This window comes from Falco biarmicus, chromosome 8 (genome assembly GCF_023638135.1).
Source record: "Falco biarmicus isolate bFalBia1 chromosome 8, bFalBia1.pri, whole genome shotgun sequence".
In the NCBI taxonomy this organism is placed as follows: Eukaryota; Metazoa; Chordata; class Aves; order Falconiformes; family Falconidae; genus Falco; species Falco biarmicus.
In genome coordinates this window covers 47,555,138-47,578,581 of record NC_079295.1, presented here as the reverse complement: position 1 = coordinate 47,578,581, position 23,444 = coordinate 47,555,138, and the positions used below count along the sequence as shown (strand labels likewise).

Genomic DNA, 23,444 nt, shown 5'->3' with positions numbered 1-23,444 from the left:
GCTCCGCATGCCAAGTCAAGTATTTATTTTCATTACTTTTGAGACCACCAAAATTAATGTATCTTTCAGACAGGAAGAATTTTATTTATTATAGTGGATTTGAATCCAAGAGATGAAAGAAGAGCAGCGTGCATCTCGAAAGCGACCAAGGCTGGCAGCAGGAGGAGATGGCCTGACCTGAGCTCCCCTCCCTCCCCAGCACCAGCCCCCACCTGCCTCAATGCATTTCCATACAGATGGACCACAGCAGCGCAAATCCCCCCAAAACACTGCTGCAAATCCAGCCACAGTAAGAGCAGTGAGAGCAAGCTTCAGTGTTCTAATAATAAATACCTAATTTTCCTAAGCCACTGGTGTAGTTACTGGTGGCTGGTGGGTTGGTAGTTGCTGGTGGGTTGGTGGTTGCTGGGTTGGGTGGGAGGCTGCCGGAGGGAACCTGCTGATCCCCAGGGAGTGGCACAGAAAACAGATTATTTCCCCCTTTTTTCACTTGCTGATCCCTGAACTCTACACCATGAGCATTTCCCTCAAGGTGGCAGCTGAAATGGCCAAGCCAAGCCATGTCTCTTCGGTGCCAACCGCAGCCCCAACAGCTGTTTCCTTTGATAAGCTTCACTCAGATTAAACTGGGATTTCAGCACCAGCCTGTGGTGCTGAAGGACAATGATGAAGCATGGTGGCTTAGCTATCGGCATGAATTCAGATCCCATTCACATGATGGACCCTAGCATGTGTTTTAAGTTATCTCCAACCCAATGGGCTCCACATGCCCCACGCTGTCCTGCAGCACGCGTGTTCCCCCCAGGGCCGGCTGCGGCTGGGAGGACACACACGCTGTTTCATTTGTGTTATGCTTTGCTTACAAGAGGTATATATCACTGTTTACTCGCATCAGATTGCCATGTTTTAGAAAGATAAAAATAAATTATAAAAAAACACAGACAAAATTTGGGCTTGCTCAAACATTTCAGCCAAGAGCTTGGAGGGAAATCGAGCCTTAGTTATTCAGAGAGAATTCCCCACTGAAATCCAGCTCACATGAACAAGCCAGGTACACTGAGGATGCTGGTCCCAGCAGTTGGCTTTTTGTTCACACTCTCTGTTTATTTCAGCCCTTTGGTGTGCTCCAACTGGATTGCAGGGCCAGAGGACATTATTGAGAGCTCTTACCGAATGTTGTGTTGATATCAAATAGCTGTAGAATTGTGTTGGTTTATTTTTCTAACCGGTAAATAAAATGCAGTTCAAAGTAATTGAACAGTCAAGCTGTTTGTATAATGGACATTCTGGTTAGCTTTCATTTCTCCTGATCACTGCTGCCTGTGCTTTGCCCTTCATGGAAGGAAATGCAATGATGCACCTGCCCTTCATCCAGGTTCACAGTCAGTCATTAAAGGTCTCCTAATGAAGCAACACGGGAAGAGCTGCACAGCTGATGCATCCACTGCATTTGCTTTTCAGTGCACTTACACCACAGGATCCAGGGATTCCCATGCATCATCAGCTGCAGGAGCTTCTGGAACTTCACTTGATGAGACCGCTCTCCAGTTCCCAGGGTCTGAGGCGTGTTATGAGTTCATATGGAAGGACACAAGAGTTTTGAAAAGCCCTATTTGCTGCCACAGAAACTGTTTGTGTCCCTGCGATCAGTGGATGCTCGCTGGCAATCAACGCCTCATGGTTTGCACAGCAGTCAACAAATGCATCAAAACGTAGTGCCCCAGTGTTCTCTTGGGAAGCTTCCCCTCATACTGCTGCTCACTGTTACCTGTATTATATAGGTGTTGTCTGACATTTTTTGCTATTTGTGGCAGTACTGTCCTTTGTACTGTCCTCATCAAGCCCACCCAGGTATTGCTGTGGTGGGACCTGCTCAGTGCAAAAAAAGCAAGAAGCCGTGTCCTTGGACCAAACACACCATGCTCTCCAGTGCATTTTCCTCTGGGGAAATCCAGATCCAGGACCTTCTTTGAAAGAGTACAGCTGAAATTCTAATTTGTTAAAGGAAAAAAAATGTTGCTGTTGCTTTCCAATGTGTCTGGAATTCCACCAAACCATTGCCAAAGTCATCCTGCCCATTAGGAAGAAAAGGGATTACATCTCTATAACCGCTTCTTAGAAAACATAATTTCACTTCTAGACCAGCACCAGTCCAAAGATGGATCAGGTTGGTCATTTTAGTATTGTCATTTTTTGGTAAAAATATCTTATTGAGAAACCTCATTGATGCAACTACACTTGAGGCTCTCCTACAGAGGGAGGCAGGTGGGTTGTGTCATGGAGACGAGAGGAAATTGTGGTGTGACCAAACGGAAGACAAAACCCATAAGAAACTAGGCTTGGAAGTTAAACACCTCATACAACAATTTGTTGCTTCTTCCACGAAGCTCACTGAAGCTTCAGAGAAGTCCTAAATGCATTAACAAGGCCCCTGGCCCCCGATGTACTTGCCTGAAATAATGCCAGTTTGGAAGTCCTTGAGACACTGGACCATTAGACAGCATTAGATCCTTTCCAGGCTGTATTTCAGATCGTTTCTTATTGCAAAACCTAAAATGGAACTGTAATTTTTGTTACTTTCATCATCTCTGATAACACCTCAAGCCTGTGTCCCAGTTCTTTAAGAGCGCAAAGAAAAACGTGATGTATTGGACACCAAATAAAAGAGAATTTGTGCTATCCACAGTTAGTTTGAATTCAACTTAATTGTTTATTACTCTGAGGTCTCTGAAGGATAAAGAATATGGAATAAAATATTTCTACCACCTCAGCCTTTGTGAAAACATTCAGAACCCGTTAAACACCAGGGTCAGTAACTTTGAAATGATCTCACAATTTGATTTCATTATATTTTAATTGTAAATGATATATTCCAGGGCTCACGGAGGGTGAGAAGCTGGAACTAAGGGAACATTAAACTCCTGCTTTTTTTTTAATTCTCCAGCCAGATGTACTGCAGGCAGGTGCAACACAAACTCCCCAATACCCTGCTAACGTAACGAAAGCCTGACCTAGAGGGACCGATCTGAACGGGCTTTTCAGCCTGCATGCTTATTCAATTCGGTCTGCAGAAAGGCTGCCAGCCAGGGGACATGGTGCCAGAAGCGTGGTGGTTTTTTTAATGCAAAGTTGCAAAACCACAAAACTCATTTTTACTAGTGACCTTTTTACCACTAATTGTCGGGGTACTTAAAAAAAAAAAAGTTACTTTGGTCAGGGCTGAAACGACATCTCAGAAACGCTCCTCCAGCAGCTGCTCCCTAACCCCACGCTGTTTTCCCAGTGTTTGCATCCAAACTAGACTGGGTCCTGCTTGGATGAGTCAGACAGATTTTTGGGTTGTTGTTTTATTTTTATTGCAAAGCAGCTTTTGATTGTGAAATAAATCACCCAAAAAAAAGCTGGAGTGTTGGAAAGAGGGAGCAAGGAGCAGGGAGTGAGGGTACAGACAAGGAGAGGCTCCAGGGCCGTGTCTGCACCAAATGCTGCATGAAGGGGTGTGTTTTTTTCTCCTTGCTTTTGCTGGGTTTCTCCCTCGAAGAACACACAGGTCTATTTTACTTCATTGCTACAGCTTTTTTGGACATCGACTAGTCAGTAGTTACAGCTGGACTCTCCCTATGAGAGTTCAACCAAGTTTTGATCTCCTTTGCCCAGGTTTTAATACTGATTCATTCCCTAATTTCATTAGAATTGGCGACATGTAAGAGGTGTATTTGTGAGCAGAGCTTGACCTACTTTTTCCACCTTCTCTGCCGAGCGTTTTACGAAGGGATTTAGCCGACACTCGGCTGGGGGCAGCGGGATTCTCAGCTGGGCGACCTTTCAAGCCCGTCCAGTTCTGCGCTCTCCATACACCTCCACAGAGAATCCCAGTTTCAAGCGAAAAAAAGACCAGTCTACTTTAACAAGTCCCAGTAAACGAAACCGGCTCAACATCCTCAGGCTACTTTAAAATTTTTGCCATGTTGCAGCTAAGATGGTGTAAAAGCTGGTCTTCTTAAATAATTTCTATGCACTGAAATACTTCTATATGCTGGAAATGCCTTAAAAAGTAGAGAGTACTTACATAAAAATGCCTAGCAGAAAGCTGAGTGGCAACATCCCATGCTAGCAGGTACCTCACAGGAAGACTGTGCTGCCTCTTCAGCAAAAATTCCCAAATTAAAGAACAAACACCCACAGTGGATCTGGCCTCCTGCCATGCTCAACGGTCCCAAGGTGCTGCTGAAATCATCAAAGCTGCACCACGGGCACAAGCTTGGGTCTGCTGAAATTTATGGTAAATATCCCACCACTGTCAATGGGCCCAGACCGTCATGACGGGCTCCTGTTGTTGCTTTTACAGATAGCAAATTGAGAAATTTCCAGCTTAAATGAGAAAGAACCACAATTTGCAATAAAGCATCCGATGACTAGTGGCTTGGGGATTGTGCTCGGTCACATTCATGTGAATCTATCCTCTGCAATGAAGGAAATATCACTTCTACCAAGGGATTTTGTTATTGCTGGTTTTGCTTATTTTCAGCCTTTGTCTCCAAAAAAATTTCATGTGGTCCAAAAGTCCTAAGGTGATTTCCTCTGCCACTCCAAAGCCATGTCTTCGCTAAGCCCAGCAAACACTGTGGGATGGCTTGTTTGTAAACATGGGGTGAAAGCACTTCACTCTGGTTTTTCTTTCTGTCAGCACATCCCGATTTTTTCTTTTTTCTTTTTAGCTCGCTTCCCAGTATTTATAATTATCTCCGGAAAACATTCTTGGCCTCTAACTTGTCCAGGCTGGTTTATAGCAGGGTTTAACATACAAAACCAGCCCTGTTGATTGGCTGGTGGCTGGGTCATATGGCAGCTCCCTGATTGGCTGAGCTCAACATGTTGGGACATGGTTTAGCAGCCTACAAAACCAGCCACCAAACCGCAACAGAAAGCAGTGACTGACCCAGAACTGGGCTGAACGGTGGTGCTGGGCAGGCAGGACCAGCCCTATGCGTGCCTGCATCTCGGCTGATTTCACCTCCATCCCCATCGCATCCTGCCGCATCCTTGTACGCTCGGTTCTGAAAGCTCTCTGCTATTGGGAACATGATTTTAGCAGTAAACAGTTTATGGAGTTATTTACAGCTCAATTTACTGAGCATCCTACCGGAACAATGAAGGAATGCTGCGGCATGTGTTGTCTGTTGAGTGCGGTCAGCAGGAGAGAAGTCTTCTCTGAGTTTTTTCATGCATTTTGAACCCCTCTCCTTCCTCCACTCCACAACCCTCTAACCAGTTACAACGTAAGCCTTGAACACAGGAAAATTGAATGTAGAAAATGACAGGAACCCAGAAATGCAATCAAAGAAAAGCCCAAAATGGGTAACCCATAATTTTCAGGGTTTTTTTTTTTCTTAATTATCCCAAAGGAGCTATGCTTGAGCTCTGCCAGAAGCCTGGGTAGATGGGCAATTTGTCAGGGAAAAAAAGCACCATGCCACCACTGCTGCGTTCAGAGGGAGATGCTAAACAGGGCAGGCTCCTCATCCCGCACCAGCGTCTGGTTTTGCTTGGACTGGATTTTGAATTTCACTTTTATTACCTTTGAGCCTAAAATTTTTCAAGGAAGCCCTCCAAAATCTTTGAAATTTTGCTCTCATTTGAACGCAGGAAAAGTTTTTCCCTCAATTTAAGTGAGTACAGAGACAAGAGAGCCCAAGGCAGTTTGGAAACGTAGCTGAGAAAGTCTCCTATGATCTCCGTCACAGAGCAGGGCTGCTCAGCATTTCCCGGACAAGTCTGTTAATCTGAGGCTTAATTTGTTAACGTTCAGTGTATGGAGCTCCTTAACTGGAAGCATCTAGAAAAGTGAAAATGGCCTCTCCCTTAACAAAACACCAGTTACATTAGAAGTAAAGAAAGGTGGAGATTGCTTTCCAGGGAAGAGCTTTAAAAATGAGGCCTCTAAAGCTGCAGCAGAACCATGGTCTCACCTGTGGTTTGGGGCTCCTCTAGGAGCTGGTTCCTCCAAAGACACAGCAGTGACCCTGTACCCCAGGAAAAGGGACTATTGCCCCCGTCAAGACTAAGGCACAGCGCTGCCTCTCCAAATCACAACCGAGATTTCTCAGACCTCAGACCTAGTGAACAGAGGTTCTTTAGATGGTGTGACAGGCACTCCAGATCCCATGCCAGGGAGAGATGACTGAGCAGGGTAAATTTACAAAGAAGGGTCCTTTGGGCAGAAGCAAAGCCCAGTGCTGACTGCAGAGCGGTGGGGCAGCACTGTGTTGGTTTCATGCTCCATACAGCAGGCACAGCTTGAAGCTCAGCAACAGCGGGCACTGGGCGCTGGCACAGCAGCTGAGGAGCAGCAACAGCAGCCAAATGCACGAGGTCTTCAAGCACCCTGCAGCTGCAGCCGCCCGGGCTCTGCTGGCTGTCCTTGTCCTGGGAGGGGATGTGGTGGCATTCACTTCTCCACTTGCTGTGCGTTGCTCAGATCAGAGCGGGCGACTTGTGAACTCTGGTTCCTTCTAAACCCATCTCACTGCTCAATTCAGCAAGCATATTGCTCTGCCCAGCTCTGCTTGGATTTTAGCACAACATACCAGTGACACCATGAAAGTCTGGCACCCACTATGCATACACAGCCCGCCACAGTCTGTCCAGCTACTCTGCATGTGTCTGGCTCCTGTAGCGCTCTCAGAGACAAGAGCTTGCTAGCACTTTCCTGGGTGAGCCCATCGGCTTTACAGAACCAGGCAGAAACACTAGCCCACCTCCTCGCTGGGCTAGGACCACGCGTCGCTGGCTTTAGCAGGGTTGCATCAGATTTTGCCAGCTGTGGATACCGCCCACAGCTGTTGTATTGGCCTCTCCTCCCTACACCATCTGAATTTTCTGGGCTTTGAAAAGGCATGTACTCATATAAACAAAACCAGATACAGGAGGAGAGGAACCTGTTTAAGATCTGAGATGACAATTCTGCCCTCAGTTACACTTTCTTGAACAAGAGCAGATTTGGTTAGTAACAAGATACCTAATTCTGATTATTTTTACACCAGCAAAGCCAATGACTCTGGGAGAATGAGAAGTGCTTTACGCTGGCACTAGTGCAACACCAACCACCGTTGCTGCTTAGTGCCCTGGACATTTTCTCTACAATATGGTTTCAAACGCTTGCGAGAGCTGAAAACAAAGAAATGAAATATCAGCCTCGTGCAGACTTTAGAAATGAAAAATAAAATGTCCAGGAAATCCCTGCAAGGTTTGGACTGAACAGGAAGATACATTACAGAACTTTTTGAACTTTTTTTTTTTCAACTTCCAAGCAGCAGAAAGCCAAAATGCTAACAGGCAGGGCAAATTGAGCAAAAATAAAATATTCTGTGGACTGGGTTAGAAATTAAGGCAGTGTTTATTTTTTTATGCTTTACACTTTGGCCAGCATTTATCCCGAATGAAGGCAGCAAATGTTATTAGATTTCATGGAATGTAAATAAACAGTTATTGGTAAATACATTTTGGTGGTCTGCTTGTTACACTGCATGTCAAGAAAACTATAGGGAACTGGCAGGAGTTCAGACGTCTTCAAGGAACACAGAAAACAGACATATTTTACTAATTATAGCTAACAAAAACACTCTGAGATTACAGTTAAATTACATTAAAACATAACTTGTTGGCAAAGGCTGTGAGCATAATGCTTTGCCTATATCTTTCTGTATAATGTTTCATCGGAACAGAGCAGTAACATCGGGAAACCCTGGCACAGACCAAGCTGTGGCAGTCCGTCGGGGCTGGTCCAGCTGGTCACTCTGCTTCCTGCAACAGTTTCTATAGGTCCAGCATCGTTTCTAAGACGGTGAAGACCTGGGTTTGCCTGCAACAGCTACTGCAGAGGGGTGACCTGACATCTTCATCTGAGCCTGCTCAGATGGGAAGGGAAGGAAAAAGAGGCACCTGCTAAACACAAGGGGCTGTGGGGTCCCGGGGTGGGCTGGGGGGGCAGAAGCAGTGGTAGGCAGAGGGCTGCATGGCTGTGGCTCCCAGCAAGAGCTTGTATCCACAACACCTTACCTGGATGAACTGAGCCATCTTCAGCTGAGTCCTTGTCAAGCTGTGAGCCAGGTGCCATGCCTGCACCACAGCAGTGCTCTGCTGCACCTTTTGCTTCTGTCTTCTGGGTCTTCTCTGCAACATATCTAAGGGACAAGGAGAGAAAGAAGTGATGGCTTTGGTCTGGAGTCTTCTGTGGGGCACAAAGTCATGTTTTGGCTCTGTCAGTACACGGGGACCTCCAGAAGTCAACCACATAGCTAAAATCAGAAATACGCCTTGACCCAACCCAGGAGTTCCCATGTACCTTTCAACTAACCTGCCTATCTCCTTGCAGAAACAAATGGGGCAGGCAGTCCATCCCCAGGAGGGAGGTGCCCAGGCAGTGCCTGTGGCACAGCTGCTGTCTCTGGTAGCCTTGCTCACCCCCCAGGATAGTCTCTGGCCATTCCCTCCCTTGCTGCTCCCCGTCTCCCCTCCTGCTACTAGATCTGGTCCATGGTGCTGTGTCTTAGGTCTTGATGGGGGCATTAGTCCCTTTTCCTGGGGTACGGGGTCACTGCTGTGTCTTTGGAGAAGCCAGCTCCAGGAGTTGCCCTACCATCAAAGCAAACCATTTCTGCAAGAGCAGGCCCTTCTTAGCCGTAGGAGGAAAATGAGGCCTTTCTGCAGAAATCGTTCTGTTTTGACAATGTCCAGAATTTTCATGACAAACGAGGTGGAGCAAATGCTGTCCCCCCCACACCTGCAGCAAACAGTGGGTCGTGTGCATGAAAATCAACTGCAGAGATGCTTGCATTACACTGAATTAGATTATAGGCTATTAACTTGATTTTTTTTTAAGTACAGTTTGAATGAAGTAACTCGATAAAGAAAGATGCTCAGAAGCATTGCATGTGAGCAGCATTTGGGTCACAGAAAAAACAGGTGCAAGATGTTATACTGTTTTCTCATGGTTGTACATCAGATGACAATATTGTTACTTTACAGAAAGTGTCTAAACTAGAACAATTTCCCTCCCTGTGCTGGTGGGGTATCAACACCGAGCGGTCCCTGACAGGGTGATACAGCAGGGACAGCAGCTCTGCTGTGCCATGATGATTACCCATTTTAAAGCCAGGTAAAACAAGGTGGTACTTTAATCTGACCATTTGATCTGACCACAATTCAGACTGCGAGAAAGGCACGTATCATTTTTTTCTGCCAAGTAAATGAAAAGGGAACATACAGGCATATCTCCCCAGAATACTAATAACACTGTGCCACTGTGCCCCGCTTCAGAAATACACAGTTCCCGTGGCTTGGGTTATTCTTGTGTCCTTGCCTGCATGTAAAGAAATCCTCTAATGAAATCATGCTTCACGATGTCTTTATGTCACATTTACGGCCCATTCTTTGCTGGGAAGATTTTTACAGGGGATCTGAAGTTTAAAAGAAGACAGATGACAAGCTGTGATCGCGAGGAGGAGAGGCTCACCATATGGAAATAGAAAGCCCTGGCTCCCTCCGCTATCCCTCCTCCCCCTCCCCTGCCGAGATTCTCTACTTCACATGATGCTATTGGGATTTGAAGATCAGAATACAAATTAAATTATTAAACGAGGAACAACAAAAAAACCCCAAACAACTCAGGCCTTTCCTCTCCATCCTCCCATGTGATCAGTAATTATAAATCAAAGTGGGGAAAACAACCCCGCTGGAAGCTGGCATTTGGGATATAGCATAGTTGCCTACACAAGGATATAATGCTCAGGCGACACGTATGTGCCTTTGCATGCTAGGGGGGGTTCCTGCACGAACCGGTTCTATAGCTAAGGAATTATTTTAATGGCAGAGACTTATTCACTGGGCATACTTATTATATTATGTATTTACTGGGAAAAGCAGAAGCACCACCCCTTAATCCAGTGCATTTCTCCAACATTGGGCTCCTGGTCACCAAAAACAATGCAGTGTCCCCCAAAACAGGACAGCCAAACCACCATCTGATGCTTTTTGGCCATCAATCACTACAACCTTGACGTGTGGCAGCAATCACTTAAAATCTAGGCAGTCAAAGAGAAAAAAAATCATCCATTTCAGCTGGGCAGAACTTGAGATATGGCAATTTTTGAACTTATTTTGGTGTGGCAAATTTTAAACAAGTTGGTGATCTGGCCAGTGTCTAGTCTATACATCGAGGGTGACCACATCAGGTAAGTGCAGCCCGAGCAGGCAGGATCCCTGCAGGGGCAGCAAACGTACTGTGAGCCCAGAGGGGACTCGCCGCTCATGGTCCAGCTGTCAGCCCTGACACCTGCATCCTGCAGGAGCTGCAGGCGATTCTGCACTTTTGAAAATACCCAAGTACGCGCTGCAGGCCCCGAGTTTTGAAAAATGTGGCTCCGTTTTCAGCATTGGCTTTGCAAGGCTTGGGCTCAGCTGCTGGCCTCAAGTAGCCAGACTTACAAAACAAGCACTTAGTCTCCTTAGTGCAGATTTGGGCTATGGACATCCCATTTAGGCACCCATGTTTGAACACCGTCTCCTTGTAGCCAAACCAAATAGCTGAATCAATGCTACACAGAGTTTAATCTAAACATGTAATGGAGTCTAACTCAGATATACACTGTATTCCATCGACAGGTCCTGGAGATGGCAAACTGAAGCCTGCTTTTATAGTGTGCCAGCTCAGGGACCTGTTCCCAATTTGCAGATTTGGCCTGTTGCATTCTAAAAGATGTTTAATATACTTGATGCCTGTTTGTGTTAATGTTTACCATTGAAGTTTTTCATTATTTGATGTTATATTTGGCCATAGCATTAAAATTCCATTGGACCAACTGAAATCTAGTGTCAAGCCAAAGCCAAAGAAGCATCTTTGAGATAGACCTTCAGCTCCCATCCAACCATGTTAAAAAAAAAAAAAAAAAAAGTATTGTAGGTGTTTTCTTTGTAGCTTTTCTTCCTTTTGCCCAAGAAACAGCAAACACTTTATTTATTAGCAGTTGGTTTTATATGTACAGCTCTGGAAGAGCTGAGCCCAAAGCCATGGGCTAGTAGAGAGGCATGAGCCACTCTGCCAGGTGGGCACAGGTCCATCCCGTGCCAGGGTCAAGTGCAAGCGAGGACGGCTGTCACTTCCCTCTGAACCTTTCTTCAGGCCTCATCATTTGCGATAAACAGAATAACTTGCAGCCCTTCGTACTTACAAACCAATGCATCTCAGGGACAGTTGATGGACTACACTGACTTTTCTGCTGCTTGTGAATTGCTTATTGGTACTTGGAACATGATCAACCTTTGAAGCCCAAACCAATGTCCCACTGTGCTAGCCCCAGCACTGCAGGGAAAGAAGTCCTGTCCCGAGAAGTCTAAAGCCTTGATTCACAAAACTAGTTAAGCACATGCCTAACATGAAACTGCTGCACTAGGACATGCTTAAAACAAAGTGCTTGCATTAACTCTGCACCTAACAAACAAGTTTGCCTGACCTGGGGGTCTGGCTCTTGGTCCTGCCTTCCCCTCTCCCAGCAAGCTTGCCTCTGCTTGCAGGCTGAGGGTAGGATGTTTTTGTGGAAACCCAGTGATACAGGATCAGGAGTCGATCCCCAAGTGCTGTGGGGAGTCACAAGCCTTGGGGGGATGCTGAGGACTCTTGGCACTCACAGACTCGGAGCCTGCAAATCACGCACATGCTCACAAAAACCCTGGCATGGCTCAGCAAGTCCAGAGCAAAAATAAATGAGGGAGGCTTGCTTAAGTCCAGATGTGTCTGAATTCAAAGGGACCTGGAAAATATGATGGCCTGGATGAAAAACTGGGAAACAGCATTTAAACTTAAAGCCACGAGGGTAGGTTTGAAAAACAGTCAACAGATACTCTCTCAGCTAGTTAAAAAGGGGAGCTCTGTGAACAACCCATTTTTCAGTCCACCAAAGAACTGCCAAAGCAGACACAATGTTTCAAACTGTGTCTACTCCCCAGAACATTTTCTCCAACTTTCTCATCAAAATTAAGATCAGATATTTTGTATTTCAGTGAACTTTACTTTTTTTTCAGGATGGTGTTTTTTGATTTTAAAGATTATAAATTAAATTATGTAAATGTCATCTTGGTACATAAGAGCATTTATTTTGACAGTATTAAAATGGCATGTTTTGATTAATGAAGAGTTCCCACTTAGCTCCAAACTGGATTTCTTTCTGAAATGCAAAACAAAAATCTCTGCCTGTAAAACTTTGTTCAGCTTTAGTTAAATGCTGAGACACTAAGAAAAAAGATCTGCAATATTACATGGAAGTGAACACTATATACTTGTAATATATAGCAGCAGTTCTGAAAAGTTCTCCCAGCCCTGGGATTACTCAAAATATTCTCTTTAAGAGGTACACAAGAAGTTTGACATTTTGGGGGAAATGAAGCTACATTTCTAAGAAGACCCAGTGGTCACAGACCACTAAGATGACCTCTGTTAGGGTCAGATTGAGATTTTAGCATTTATCCCATTAGCATGGCTAACTTGACTGTATATAGATCTGATAATCCCGAACAGCGTCTTTTTAATATATCATTCCTGAAGGAACTTTGAGATCCCAGTGTTATTGGATGAGATGTTACACATTACTGGCACAAAAGTGAAGCAACTCAGCTTTCTCCTAGCATTAGTACTGATTGTAGTGATCAGGTTAGGATAGTTTACCAGATCCTCCCAGATCAGCACCCAATTTCTTAATTTTTCTGCTAAAATATACTGTTCAAAGTGATGAATAGGTTAATTATCTTTGTGACTTGCTGCTGCTGCTGGCTATGTGCTGCAAAAAATATCTGTTAGTATTTGAAAGTTGGGTTAGTATTTGAAAGTTGGGTAAATTGTTCCCTTTAGAAAAAAAATAATCGTTGACAGTGTACTTAATGAAGTGTGCAAAGCTGCTAAGGCTGGTGCTGGTGCTCAGCAACAAGCTTCTCTTCTCATCATCACTGTTGTCTCCTCCTCTTGCCAGGTATCTCATTCATGGTGCCTCACACCAAGAGCTGAAGCCCTGCTCCTGGAGTCACCCACTGTCTCTAAGTGCTGTCCCCTGGTTTAGCTGGTGATCACTTGCCGTTTGAAACTATAGAGGTTGAAAACCATTTTCCTCTCGTGCTTCTGTAATTAGCTGGCATTGGTTTCATGAAAGGACAGCTTGCCTACTGCAGGACAGCCTGAAATAACACACTGCCCACTTCCCATAAGACATAGAAAAAATATAGTGGGTGAGAAGGCCACTTACAACAACGAGATGTCTTTATACCCCGCTAACATAAATCCGTTTTGTGAAACCATAGGCTGCATGGGTTGGGGGACAGCAGACTTCTTCAGCTTTGGCCACCACTGATTGTTTCACCTTCTGTACCCTTGAGCTGAAAAGCCCATCTCTCATTCAGGTCCAACCCTAAGAGGCTGTTCCATGCTTGAAGCAGGCAAGCAGAGAAGGGTGCGTGCTTCTTTACAAGGAGCAGGTACTACTTCCCACTTCTAGTAAAAGAACTACTGTCCTTACAAAGGGCTCGAAGCAGCTTCTACCTGAAGTCAATAGAAAGCCATAGGGACTTGGATCTGGCCATTATACAGCAACAGCACAATAGCTGGGCCAGGCTCTTGGGTGTAAATTGGATTGCTCCATTGGCACCATCGAGCAAATCCTTTTTTTTTATTAGCAGAGGATCTATTCCACATGATATGAGAACTTGCTGTAGCTATCTTGAGTTGTATCAGATACAAATCTGGCCTCCAGACACAGTTGTCACATCTGCCACTTCCAAATAAAATGGGCTCATAGTATCAATGAAATGGCATCAGAGAAAGCTTATAGCAAACGTAATATGTTAAACATTAACCACAATGCTCACAGTCCTAGAAAGGTCTGATAAGCCACGATTAAACTTAATTATGGATTATTTTATATTACCTACCTCCAAGCACTGTGGAAAATTGCTTCCTTTTAACTGCCTTGGCTGGCTTTCTCTGACCACACACATACTAGGGGATATTTTCCCATGATTGATGTATTTGTTTACCGAGCTCCTTGCTCAGATACAGGCCGATTCTCCCTTTAATCAGAGGTGTGAATACCTTAATAGTTGTCAGAGCCCACATTAACCTCTTGATTAAAAGACATCCTCACACTTACCATTAAAGAAATACAGGGACCAAAGCAAATTCATATTCCAGTATAAAACTCACGATGGGCAAATGGTTATTTTATGTTCGTGTACTTGGCCTACTGGCATTTCATCAAGTTGTATCTGACAACAGCAATGCTTTTTTCTTTTTTTTTTTTCTTTTTACCAATGAGTAGACGGAAGGGTTTTCGTGGGTTGGGATTTTTTGCCTTTGCCTAAGGGCAAAAAGCTCCATGAACATCAGTTTTCACTCGACTTCCTTTGACTGCTTATCTACACTGGCTATTATGCTCTTTCGCTACAGCAATATTACCGATAAAATAAACATGTCAAAATTCAGAAGCACAAACAAGTTCATCTGTGACACTAATTTTGCCTGGCAAATAATTCTCCTTGTTTCTGTAAGGGCTTCAATTTCTTGTGGATTCAAAGCAAATTCATCTTTAATTTGATGCCTCAGTCTTATTTTTCTTTCCCAATCTCATTAGAGTAAAAATAGCAAGGATATCCATATGATTAAAGACTTCATGTGCAAGAAAGCAATCTGGTCATAGTGCTCCTTAGCTTTATGTACTTCTTTCTATTTGACAACATTAATTTGCCATCTGTCAGCTCAGTTACATAGTTTACTTGCTGCTTGCTTGGCGTTCACCTCCCCCTTTTTCGTTGTCAGCTGTTTTTAATACTTGGGCCTCCTTGAGTGGGCCATTTATGCAGATTTGAAACAGGAGAAATCCTAAAAACTGACCATATGGGAACCCACTTTGTACTCCCCAGGCTGACATAGCCATGCACAGACCTCCTCCCCCTCTCGTGCACCCCCAGCACTTAAAAAGAAATCAAATGTTTCCATACCTCCATAGCACCTTCCATCCGGGTGACTCCAGAACATCACACAGCAGATACAGCTGAATTTTGCTCTCCTGGGCAGGTCTGCTGAGGTCAGCTGAACTGTACAAGATTTTCTGGGAGCTACGCTCAGTCCTGAACATGCAATCAAATAAGTGGAAGAGATTGTTAAGGTCACATAAGGAAGGTGGTCAGTACAACACATGCATGGCCAGGCAGCTCCTCACACAGCCCTCTGCCACCGAGGGTACCCGACGGGGCATGTGCTTTACTGGTCCCACGTGCAGCACAGGTGCAATGCACAGCTGATATGTACCTCACACAGACATTGCAACAATCCTTATGGAGATAGTCTGTAAGAGATTTTTCAGTCTTTTGTGGTAACTGTCTGAATTCCTCAAAATGTTCCTTTTTCATCTAAAAGCCTTAATTCTGGGGGGCAGGGGAAATGAACTCTGAGATGGTGAGGAGAACTGGGAGATGATGTTTTACTATCAAAACAGGTAGTGTTTTGGAGAGGAATGGGAGCACCTAGTTTCCAGCTTCCAGCTCCTACCAGGCACCCAGCACAGTGGCAGAATCAAAGCAAGCTTTGCTCAGGAAAACCTGATTTTTTAGAAATTCTCCTCAAAACTCTGAAATTTTCAGTATATTCTGTCAGTGCTATTACTTCATCATTATTATTGTCCATTTAGTATGTGTTGCCTCTGAAAATACGTCCTTTGTATAATATTTTTAAAGTGATCTTCAGCATGTCTGTAAAAGTTGTGTTGCTATAATCGGTGTCCTGTCTCCCAAAATCCACCGCAGAGAGTGGAGCCCAGTGGGCAGTGGCTCAGCCTTTGTGTGAACAATAGCATTTCCCACTTGATGAGATAAAGAAGGAAGAAACAGAACACTCTCCCTTTTCTTGGAAATGCTCTGACTTTTTGGGACAGGAGGCTTTTAGAGCAGCATCTCTGGCGCATCTGGGATGAAGGACTGGTATGGGAGATGAGTCTGGCTGTCAGATTGACAGGACTCCATCCGTAGGGGCATTTTTTTCCAGACCCCAAACATTTACCTCTCCAAAACTCATATCTGATGTTAAGATTTATGCTTATAAAAGAATATACAATAGCTTATATATCTGAAATCATACTAATTTATCTGCATATACAGCAAAACTGATCTGTTCATTTTTTCCCCATGTAGTTTTTCTCACAGGTGATGAGTTTCAGGATACTTGGGGGCACTGAAATGAGAAGATGAACTTTCATCCTGAGCAGAAAGCCAACATCAAGTCTGATTAATGCTTAATTCATAGGGAAAAATAATGCTGTGGACCCCCAGTGCTCTGGCCAAGGGCTTCATGGCTTACCCATGATGGTGAGCACTGAACCTCCCCTTTGCCAGTCAGGCAGCCCACACACTACCTTCTCCACCTAAATTGTGTAAGGAAAAGTACACTTGAAAGGGTTTTCATCCTCAGGAGTCGCTACATTACCTGCAGATAAATTAATTAAGTGGTGTGTATCAACATGAGAATTCATTACATTTCAGAGCTGCCATCCACTTTGTTTATGCCCCATTTCAGGAAAATGTGACTTTATTAGGGCTTGTGACTACTTTGCACTGGTGGTGGGTTTTTTTTTTCCTGGTTGCCTTTTCAAAAACTCCTTTCCAAGTGATTAGAGAAAAAGGTAAAAGCTTAAAATCTTTTAAACTGAAAAGACAGTAGCACATCATAGAATCATAAAAGAGTTTGGGTTGGAAGGGACCTTAAAGATCATCTAGTTCCAACCCCACTGCCGTGGGCAGGAACACCTCCCACTAGACCAGTCCAACCCTGTCCAACCTGGCCTTGAATAATGTGGAACAGTATCTCACATCTATATAGTTTAAGCATAAAGGGCCCTGATCCTTCCTCACAGCCATGCACGGAGGGCACAAGGTTGGAAGGGGATGTTAGTCTGGGTGACCTCCACCCACTTTGACTCTTCTTCTAAGATCAGCCCAGCGATCCAGCACAAAGATTGGACATCAGCAGAGCATGTCTGAACTCAGATTGCACCTGGAGCTCAGCTGAATGCATTCTTGCTGGTTTTGGTCACATCTGGGCAGAAAAACCCCAGTGTTGGGGCAGGTTCTTCTCAAGGAATCCCGAAGAGAGATGCTGGTGATGGGGACAGAAGGGTGGTCCTGCCTAGGGCAGGTTGGTCACTGGGCTGATCACAGGAAAGAGGTCAAGCACAGAGACTGACAACACTTCACATCAGGATTAATATTTCCAGAAAAGCAATGGAAACGTCTTCCCAGCTTTGATAGCCCAACACGGGTATAAGAAGCTATGAGAAGATCACCCCAGTAAAGGGAAGTCCGACTATGAGACAGAGCCAAAGTAATACCTCCAGCACCGCTCCCCTGATGAGAGCCCGGCCAGATGTGTGCCTGCCTCTGGGGCTAGAGCAGGCTTGTAATTTATAACAGTCTCCAGGCTGCTCTCATTTACGTTGGGGGCCAATGTACAGCTCGCTTCAGACAGAGTTCAAAGGCTGCCCCGAGCTGCTCTGCATGCAGGCTGGCCACCGGCCAGCACCCAGGTCAGCAGCTGGCACCATCCACTTGCCAGATTCGGCTTCCAGCCCCATGCTGGGCTATCTTGTACAAATGGGGCTGGCGACCAGCTGGCTGCTCTAATGGGCTACCAAATGGTCCCTCACACCTCCTCCAGGTACGCTGACAAGCACTACTTTGCATCACCTCTCTCTAACACACAGATATGCCCAGATTCACACAGCTGGTACAAAAACAGAATCCCACAAAGATAGCCAAAGCTGGTTTTAGGTTAACAAAGCTCATCCCATCATTGTGTAGCAAAGATAATTAGCTTAAACTTGGTAACAAAGGCAGCATTTCATAATTTCAAAACATAACTACTGCTCCAAAAATTTCCCAGTATCAGCACATGTTGGCTTCAGATATCCAAATATTTAAGAGTATCTTTTGGGGCTGTAAGCTCTGCACCACTGGCCAAACCCTGCCTTCTGCAGGCAACATGCTGGTGTAGATGACAGAAGCTATAATGGCAAAACAAATCCATCAATACTTTGACCAAAACAGAAATAGTTGAAAAAAAAAGAACATCAACACAATGCTGTTGGCAAAACTTGGCAGAAATGTTCAGTTTAAGAAAGCTGAGTCATTTACATTTACAATAAGGCCTGACAGCTTTTGGGACACATTGTCTTTACAGAGGCTGGATTCATTTTAGAGGCTCATTCATTTGTACGGGAGTTTAGTAAACCAATCAGTCCTCCTCCTCCGCCTCTCTGAGAAGACTCATTAGCTACAGGGAAACTCAGTGTGAATGGGAGGTGTGTGTGGGGTATAGGTAATTACACAGGCACCTTAGAAATAAATCACGAACCTACTGTTGATATGACTGCAAACCTGGAACTGATCCTCATTTTAGCCTGGCAAAAGGTCTTCAGCAACACTCTATAAACTACAAAGAAAAGAAAAGGAAATTGACTTTAAAAACAACATTTTAATAATACTGAGGTGTTGACAAAACCCTCAGAGAGCAAAGGAGCTCCATCACATGGGATGGACTCACTGCCTGAGAAGTGGCTCCTGGCATCTGCATGGGGCATTGTTGGGGCCAGTGTTTTGTTAGCTCAGTGACTCCTGCTATCATCATGTGTCTGGACACGATGATGTGGTGGAAAACAGGCTGCAGGGATAAATGGGCGGATACTGGCTATCACACCGACTATCCTCAAATGGTGCTCCCCCAGCAGGAGCAATGGAAAAGGCAGGACCACCCTCACCCAAACGGGAAGCTGCAGAGCTGTGGTGCTTCGCAGCTTCATGAGATGTGAAATGGGAGGTCAGAGCTGCTGTGTTTCTTAAGAGGGAATCCCAGAGGGAATTGGGATGCATGTTCCTAAAGCATGTGTGCAGTTAGCCACACGTGCCTGGGATGGAAACGTGAGTGCAAACTGCAAATCTGCTGTCTAGCACCTAGACTTCGAGTCTGTAATATGCGAGATGCAGTAGCCTTGTGGTGCATGCACTGTATTGTTCAGTGCATGGATGCAGTGACTGCTTACCCTGGAAATGTATAAACCAGGCTCTTGGTCACACCACATATCCCAAAATACACTCAAAGTCCCCCTCTGGCTTTCAGCAGCCAACTGTCTTCCAGATGTCCTACAGATGTAATGCAGCATCAGTGCTAATAGGGACATAGCGCCACTGGTGGAAAGGATGGACCTGTGAAATTCCTCTGGTTACACTGGAAAAATTCACATTTGGGAGGCTCTTCTGAAAGCCTGGTTAAGTTAATTCGATGCCCAGGGAACACCTGAGCTAGCCCCAATTGTAGGAGCTATGCTTTCCTGAAAATCTGTTATATCTAGGGCTCTGTTCTCTCTCCTTAAATTGAGAGAATAGTTCCGACTGCCTTTTCTATGACTGTCTCCTATACTGGAGACGTACAATGTCTCAGCCAGCAGGTCTTTACAGAAGTCAAGTTGTCAGTAATGTAACAGAAATCATTGATTCTGTGTTAAACTTTGGTGCAGAGTGCTCAAATTGATACTCTGCTCTCTGTAGCAGTGCACGCTGTTAGATCCAAAACCACGAGGGAGAGGCATTGGGGTCCCAAAGTGAAAATCTGTGTAATGCAATAAAAAAAGCCACAGAAAAACAAAATAGAAGACAGTGGCCCAGAATTAAAGCTGATGCACCCTGCTACCTCTGGACTGGTTTTGATAAAATTATGCTGTTTCCAGCCAGCTGAGAGTCTCTCTGGTCCGTGGCTCAGGCAGAGGTTTTAGAGGCACACAATAACCCCAGTCATTTTACAAAGAAGAGCTGCTGAGCTGAGTACACTGAGCAGAGGACAGGCAGTGATGGCTCCAGGTAGCCACCTCACCATTTGTCATGTCAGTCATGCTTAAGTGGCTTAAAGGAATTAGTTTTCCATTTAATTTGGGAAATGTTCCCAGAAAGTCTCGACTCATGAATACAAATAAGCACTGCTTAGAAAATACTTCATTGCACTTGGCTACCTTTCGGCACAACACTGAGTTAGACAAGTAGCTCCTGGGCAGACCAGCCTGGTTCACTGCTGCTGTGGACACCTTTCTGTATTTACCCACAGCCAGCCAGGAGTTCAGCCTGTGAGGAGCCAAACGGGCTAGAGGTCTTTTGCAAGTATCTGCTAATTAGTATTACGCTTCCTAGTCCAAATCCATTTTCTCAGCATCAGACTCTGAAAGTGGGATATCAGGTATTTACCAACAGCATCAGTATTAAACAAGGAAGGAATTGCTGCAGAGACAACTCTGATGATTTGCTGCTTTCACCTAAGCAGACTGATGCTTGCATGTGCTGCCACACACTGCAATCCCAGGGCAGTCCACCTGGCAAGGGCAGTAGTGATCTTCTCACTAGTAGAAATGTGACTTCAGGCCTTGCAGTGTAATAGATCAGATTATAATCTAGCAGCGGAGGTAATGTTTAAATCCAGTCTCTAGTGTCACTGGATACGCAGTGGATTATGACCAAGCCGTAATGCCACAATGCAATTTATTTATTGCAGATAAACCAAGCTGTGCAGTGGATATATGCTATTAATAATGAAGAATTCTGTGTGTGGGATGAGTACTCAGGTGCTGTTGCAACCTTTGCGGTTTGCACTATTACAGGTTTATGGCAACTAAATACACTAATCCCTTCAGCCTCTTAAACATACATAGTCCAGTAAAATGCACCATTGGTGTTCCACACTTGCACATCCTACGTAATACCACAGGTGCCTCTGTTCACCTCTCCTCAGCTACAGCCCACCACCAGGTACAGCACAAGACACCTTCCCGTCCTTGACCTCCCCCTGTCCCCAACTGTGTACCACCCACAGCACCAGGACCCACTCTGGTTTAACTAGAGGGACAAAGGAGCTGCACTTACACATATTTTGATCATGCCCTGCTATTTCAACCTGCTAAAAGAGAACTAAAAACATTTAAATAAACGAGTTTTACAGATCCCCCCATCCTTAACATGTGCCGCCTTCCTGGGTCACCTGTAGAGTAAGGTCCTGGCTGGGACTGCGGGAGCACGGGGTGCAAGGCAGGCAGCAAAGCCTGGCACTGCTCCCATACTCTGCTCCTCGCTGTCCAATTTCCCTCCCCATGTCTCATTCTCAGCTTTGCCTTCCTTAAAAACTTTGAAGTTTCTTTTGCATTGTGGTTGATTTTCAGATGCACCATAAAAATCTGCGTGCTGGGAATACTGTGGTTAAGACATGGGAATGCAAACATTGTGGAAATAACTTGGGTTTTGTTTTTCTTTTCCTTCCCCTTTTTTCCCTTCTATAAACTAACTTTTCCACTTCTTCAATATGTTGGCACTTAGAACTTGTTTGGCCTGTTAATAGAAACAAGGACTGAAAGGGTCACATAAATGATCTGTTTTGAAAAATGAGCAGAAATCTGTTGCAAGCTCTCAGACAGGTAATTTTGAGTGTAAAGACTTTCACCTAAGCATTCAGCTGTTGGAAACCCACGTGGCTACAACTCATGACCCTCCATCCTCCAGCCTAGCTGCCACTGCTTTCACACCCTGCTTGTCTCCCAGCCCCTGCCTGCCCATCCCGCTTCCCCAGAAGCCTGCCCTCAGCCATCCCTGAATTTTCCTACTGCTTTTTGCTGGCTCTTGTCCAAGAACTCTCTCTAAGCCATCTCATGTGACTTCCTTCCACCGGCTTTGGGAAGATTTAGTAGGGCCTGTAGTGATAGGACAAGGTGTCATAGTTTTAAACTGAAAGAGGGTAGGTTTAGATTAGATACTAGGAAGAAATTCTTTACTGTGAGGGTGGTGAGGCACTGGCCCAGGCTGCCCAGAGCAGCTATGGGTGCCCCATCCCTGGCAGCGCTCAAGGCCAGGCTGGACGGGGCTGAGAGCAGCCTGGGCTGGTGGAAGGTGTCCCCGCCCGGGGAAGGGGGATTGGAACTAGATGGTCTTCAAAGTCCCTTCCAACCCAAACACTCCATCCTATGATTCTATGACCAATAGCTCTTATTGCTGTCCACAGGCTTAACCTCCAAGGTCCTCACTGCTATCTCCCTGCATGGCTGATACCGTGCATATTTTACATCCTAACAGCACATTTTAACAAGCATCAGAGAGTCACAGCTGCTGTAGACCCCTACAGAGATCAAGACACTGCACAGTTATCATCATGGTGAGCCAGAACCCATCACACTCAAAACTGGAGACTTACAGTAGAACGAGCAAGTTCGCTGTGCTGGCTCCATGGTAGCTAGACGTTCAATATCACATAGCATACGCTGTACTCTTTGGAAAGAAAAAAACACAAATATTTTAATGTCATTAAGGTTTGGGGTTTTTTTGGTGGGTCTTACAGATCTGTCTTAGATCAGATCACAGACCAATTTGTTTTTGAATAAATTATTTGCCTTGAAGAGTAAAAGACAAAAAGCCATTTCTTGGGAGCGCATTTTCCCATCAATGGCTCGTATTATCACATTATCATCCACTACAGGATCTTCACCCCGCCACACCCTGCCTTTATCTTCACACATGTTGAAGGAAGAAAAGGCTAATATTCCCACCCTGTCACCTGGAGACCTAAGGCTCAGGGAGCCTACACACAGGCCACGAGGGGCCTTGCAGGATGCATGTGCTGCTAAGGGCCAAGCCAAGTCCCCAGCCACTCACCTTCTCCTGAAGTCTCACTCTGCTTCCTAGGAAGCAGAGCTTTTTGGAAAACAGTACCTTGGTTTTTACCTTTTTAGTAAATAAAACATTCCCATAGTTTTTCAAAAAGGACTCAAGATGTGATATTATCAAAAAAGAAAATTAAAGAAGAATCTTATATTTTTGGTGATCTTGACCTGTATCTCCTGAACGTTTTGGTTTTGTTGTACGATGTTCCTCTTCAATTTTTCACTCTTCATCAGTGTCTCAGATACATCTGCGTACAGCCTGTTTCTAAAGGGCTTTGGACACTGATGTCTGTCTATTCCAAAAGACTTCTCAAGAACAGAGTAACATGAGAGTGATTTGAGCTCCTAGTCTCTGGTCTATCTGCAAAGTGCCTAGGGAAGTGCTGTTGTAGGCAGATCATAATTAATAATTAGCATTATTTATAGTGGGGCCCGCAGAAGAGAATTGAAAGTGTCATCAGATTTTACATCCAAAATACCGTCTAAGTTAGTCCTTTCTAATTCCCAGGCATTGCTGTGGGAAGATACAATTGCACATGTAAATACTTTCCCATGCCTCCTCACCATGTGCATATTTCGCATGTGTAAAGCATATGGGAATGTATGTAGGGCCTCGTTGGAAATGTAGTGTGTGTGTAAATTGTTGCTTGTCTACATCTGTGTATCTAATTGCAT

At 44.9% G+C, this 23,444-nt stretch overlaps 1 long non-coding RNA gene across 1 annotated transcript; it reads right to left on the bottom strand.

Moving 5' to 3' along the window:
* Positions 1-7,393: 7,393 nt before the first annotated feature.
* On the bottom strand, positions 7,394-22,512 carry LOC130153586 (uncharacterized). The gene is made up of 4 exons (XR_008823460.1): positions 22,304-22,512; positions 15,037-15,165; positions 8,059-8,183; positions 7,394-7,907 (listed from the first exon to the last, which is right to left on the bottom strand). It is a non-coding gene; the product is annotated as an uncharacterized LOC130153586 (long non-coding RNA).
* Positions 22,513-23,444: the final 932 nt, after the last annotated feature.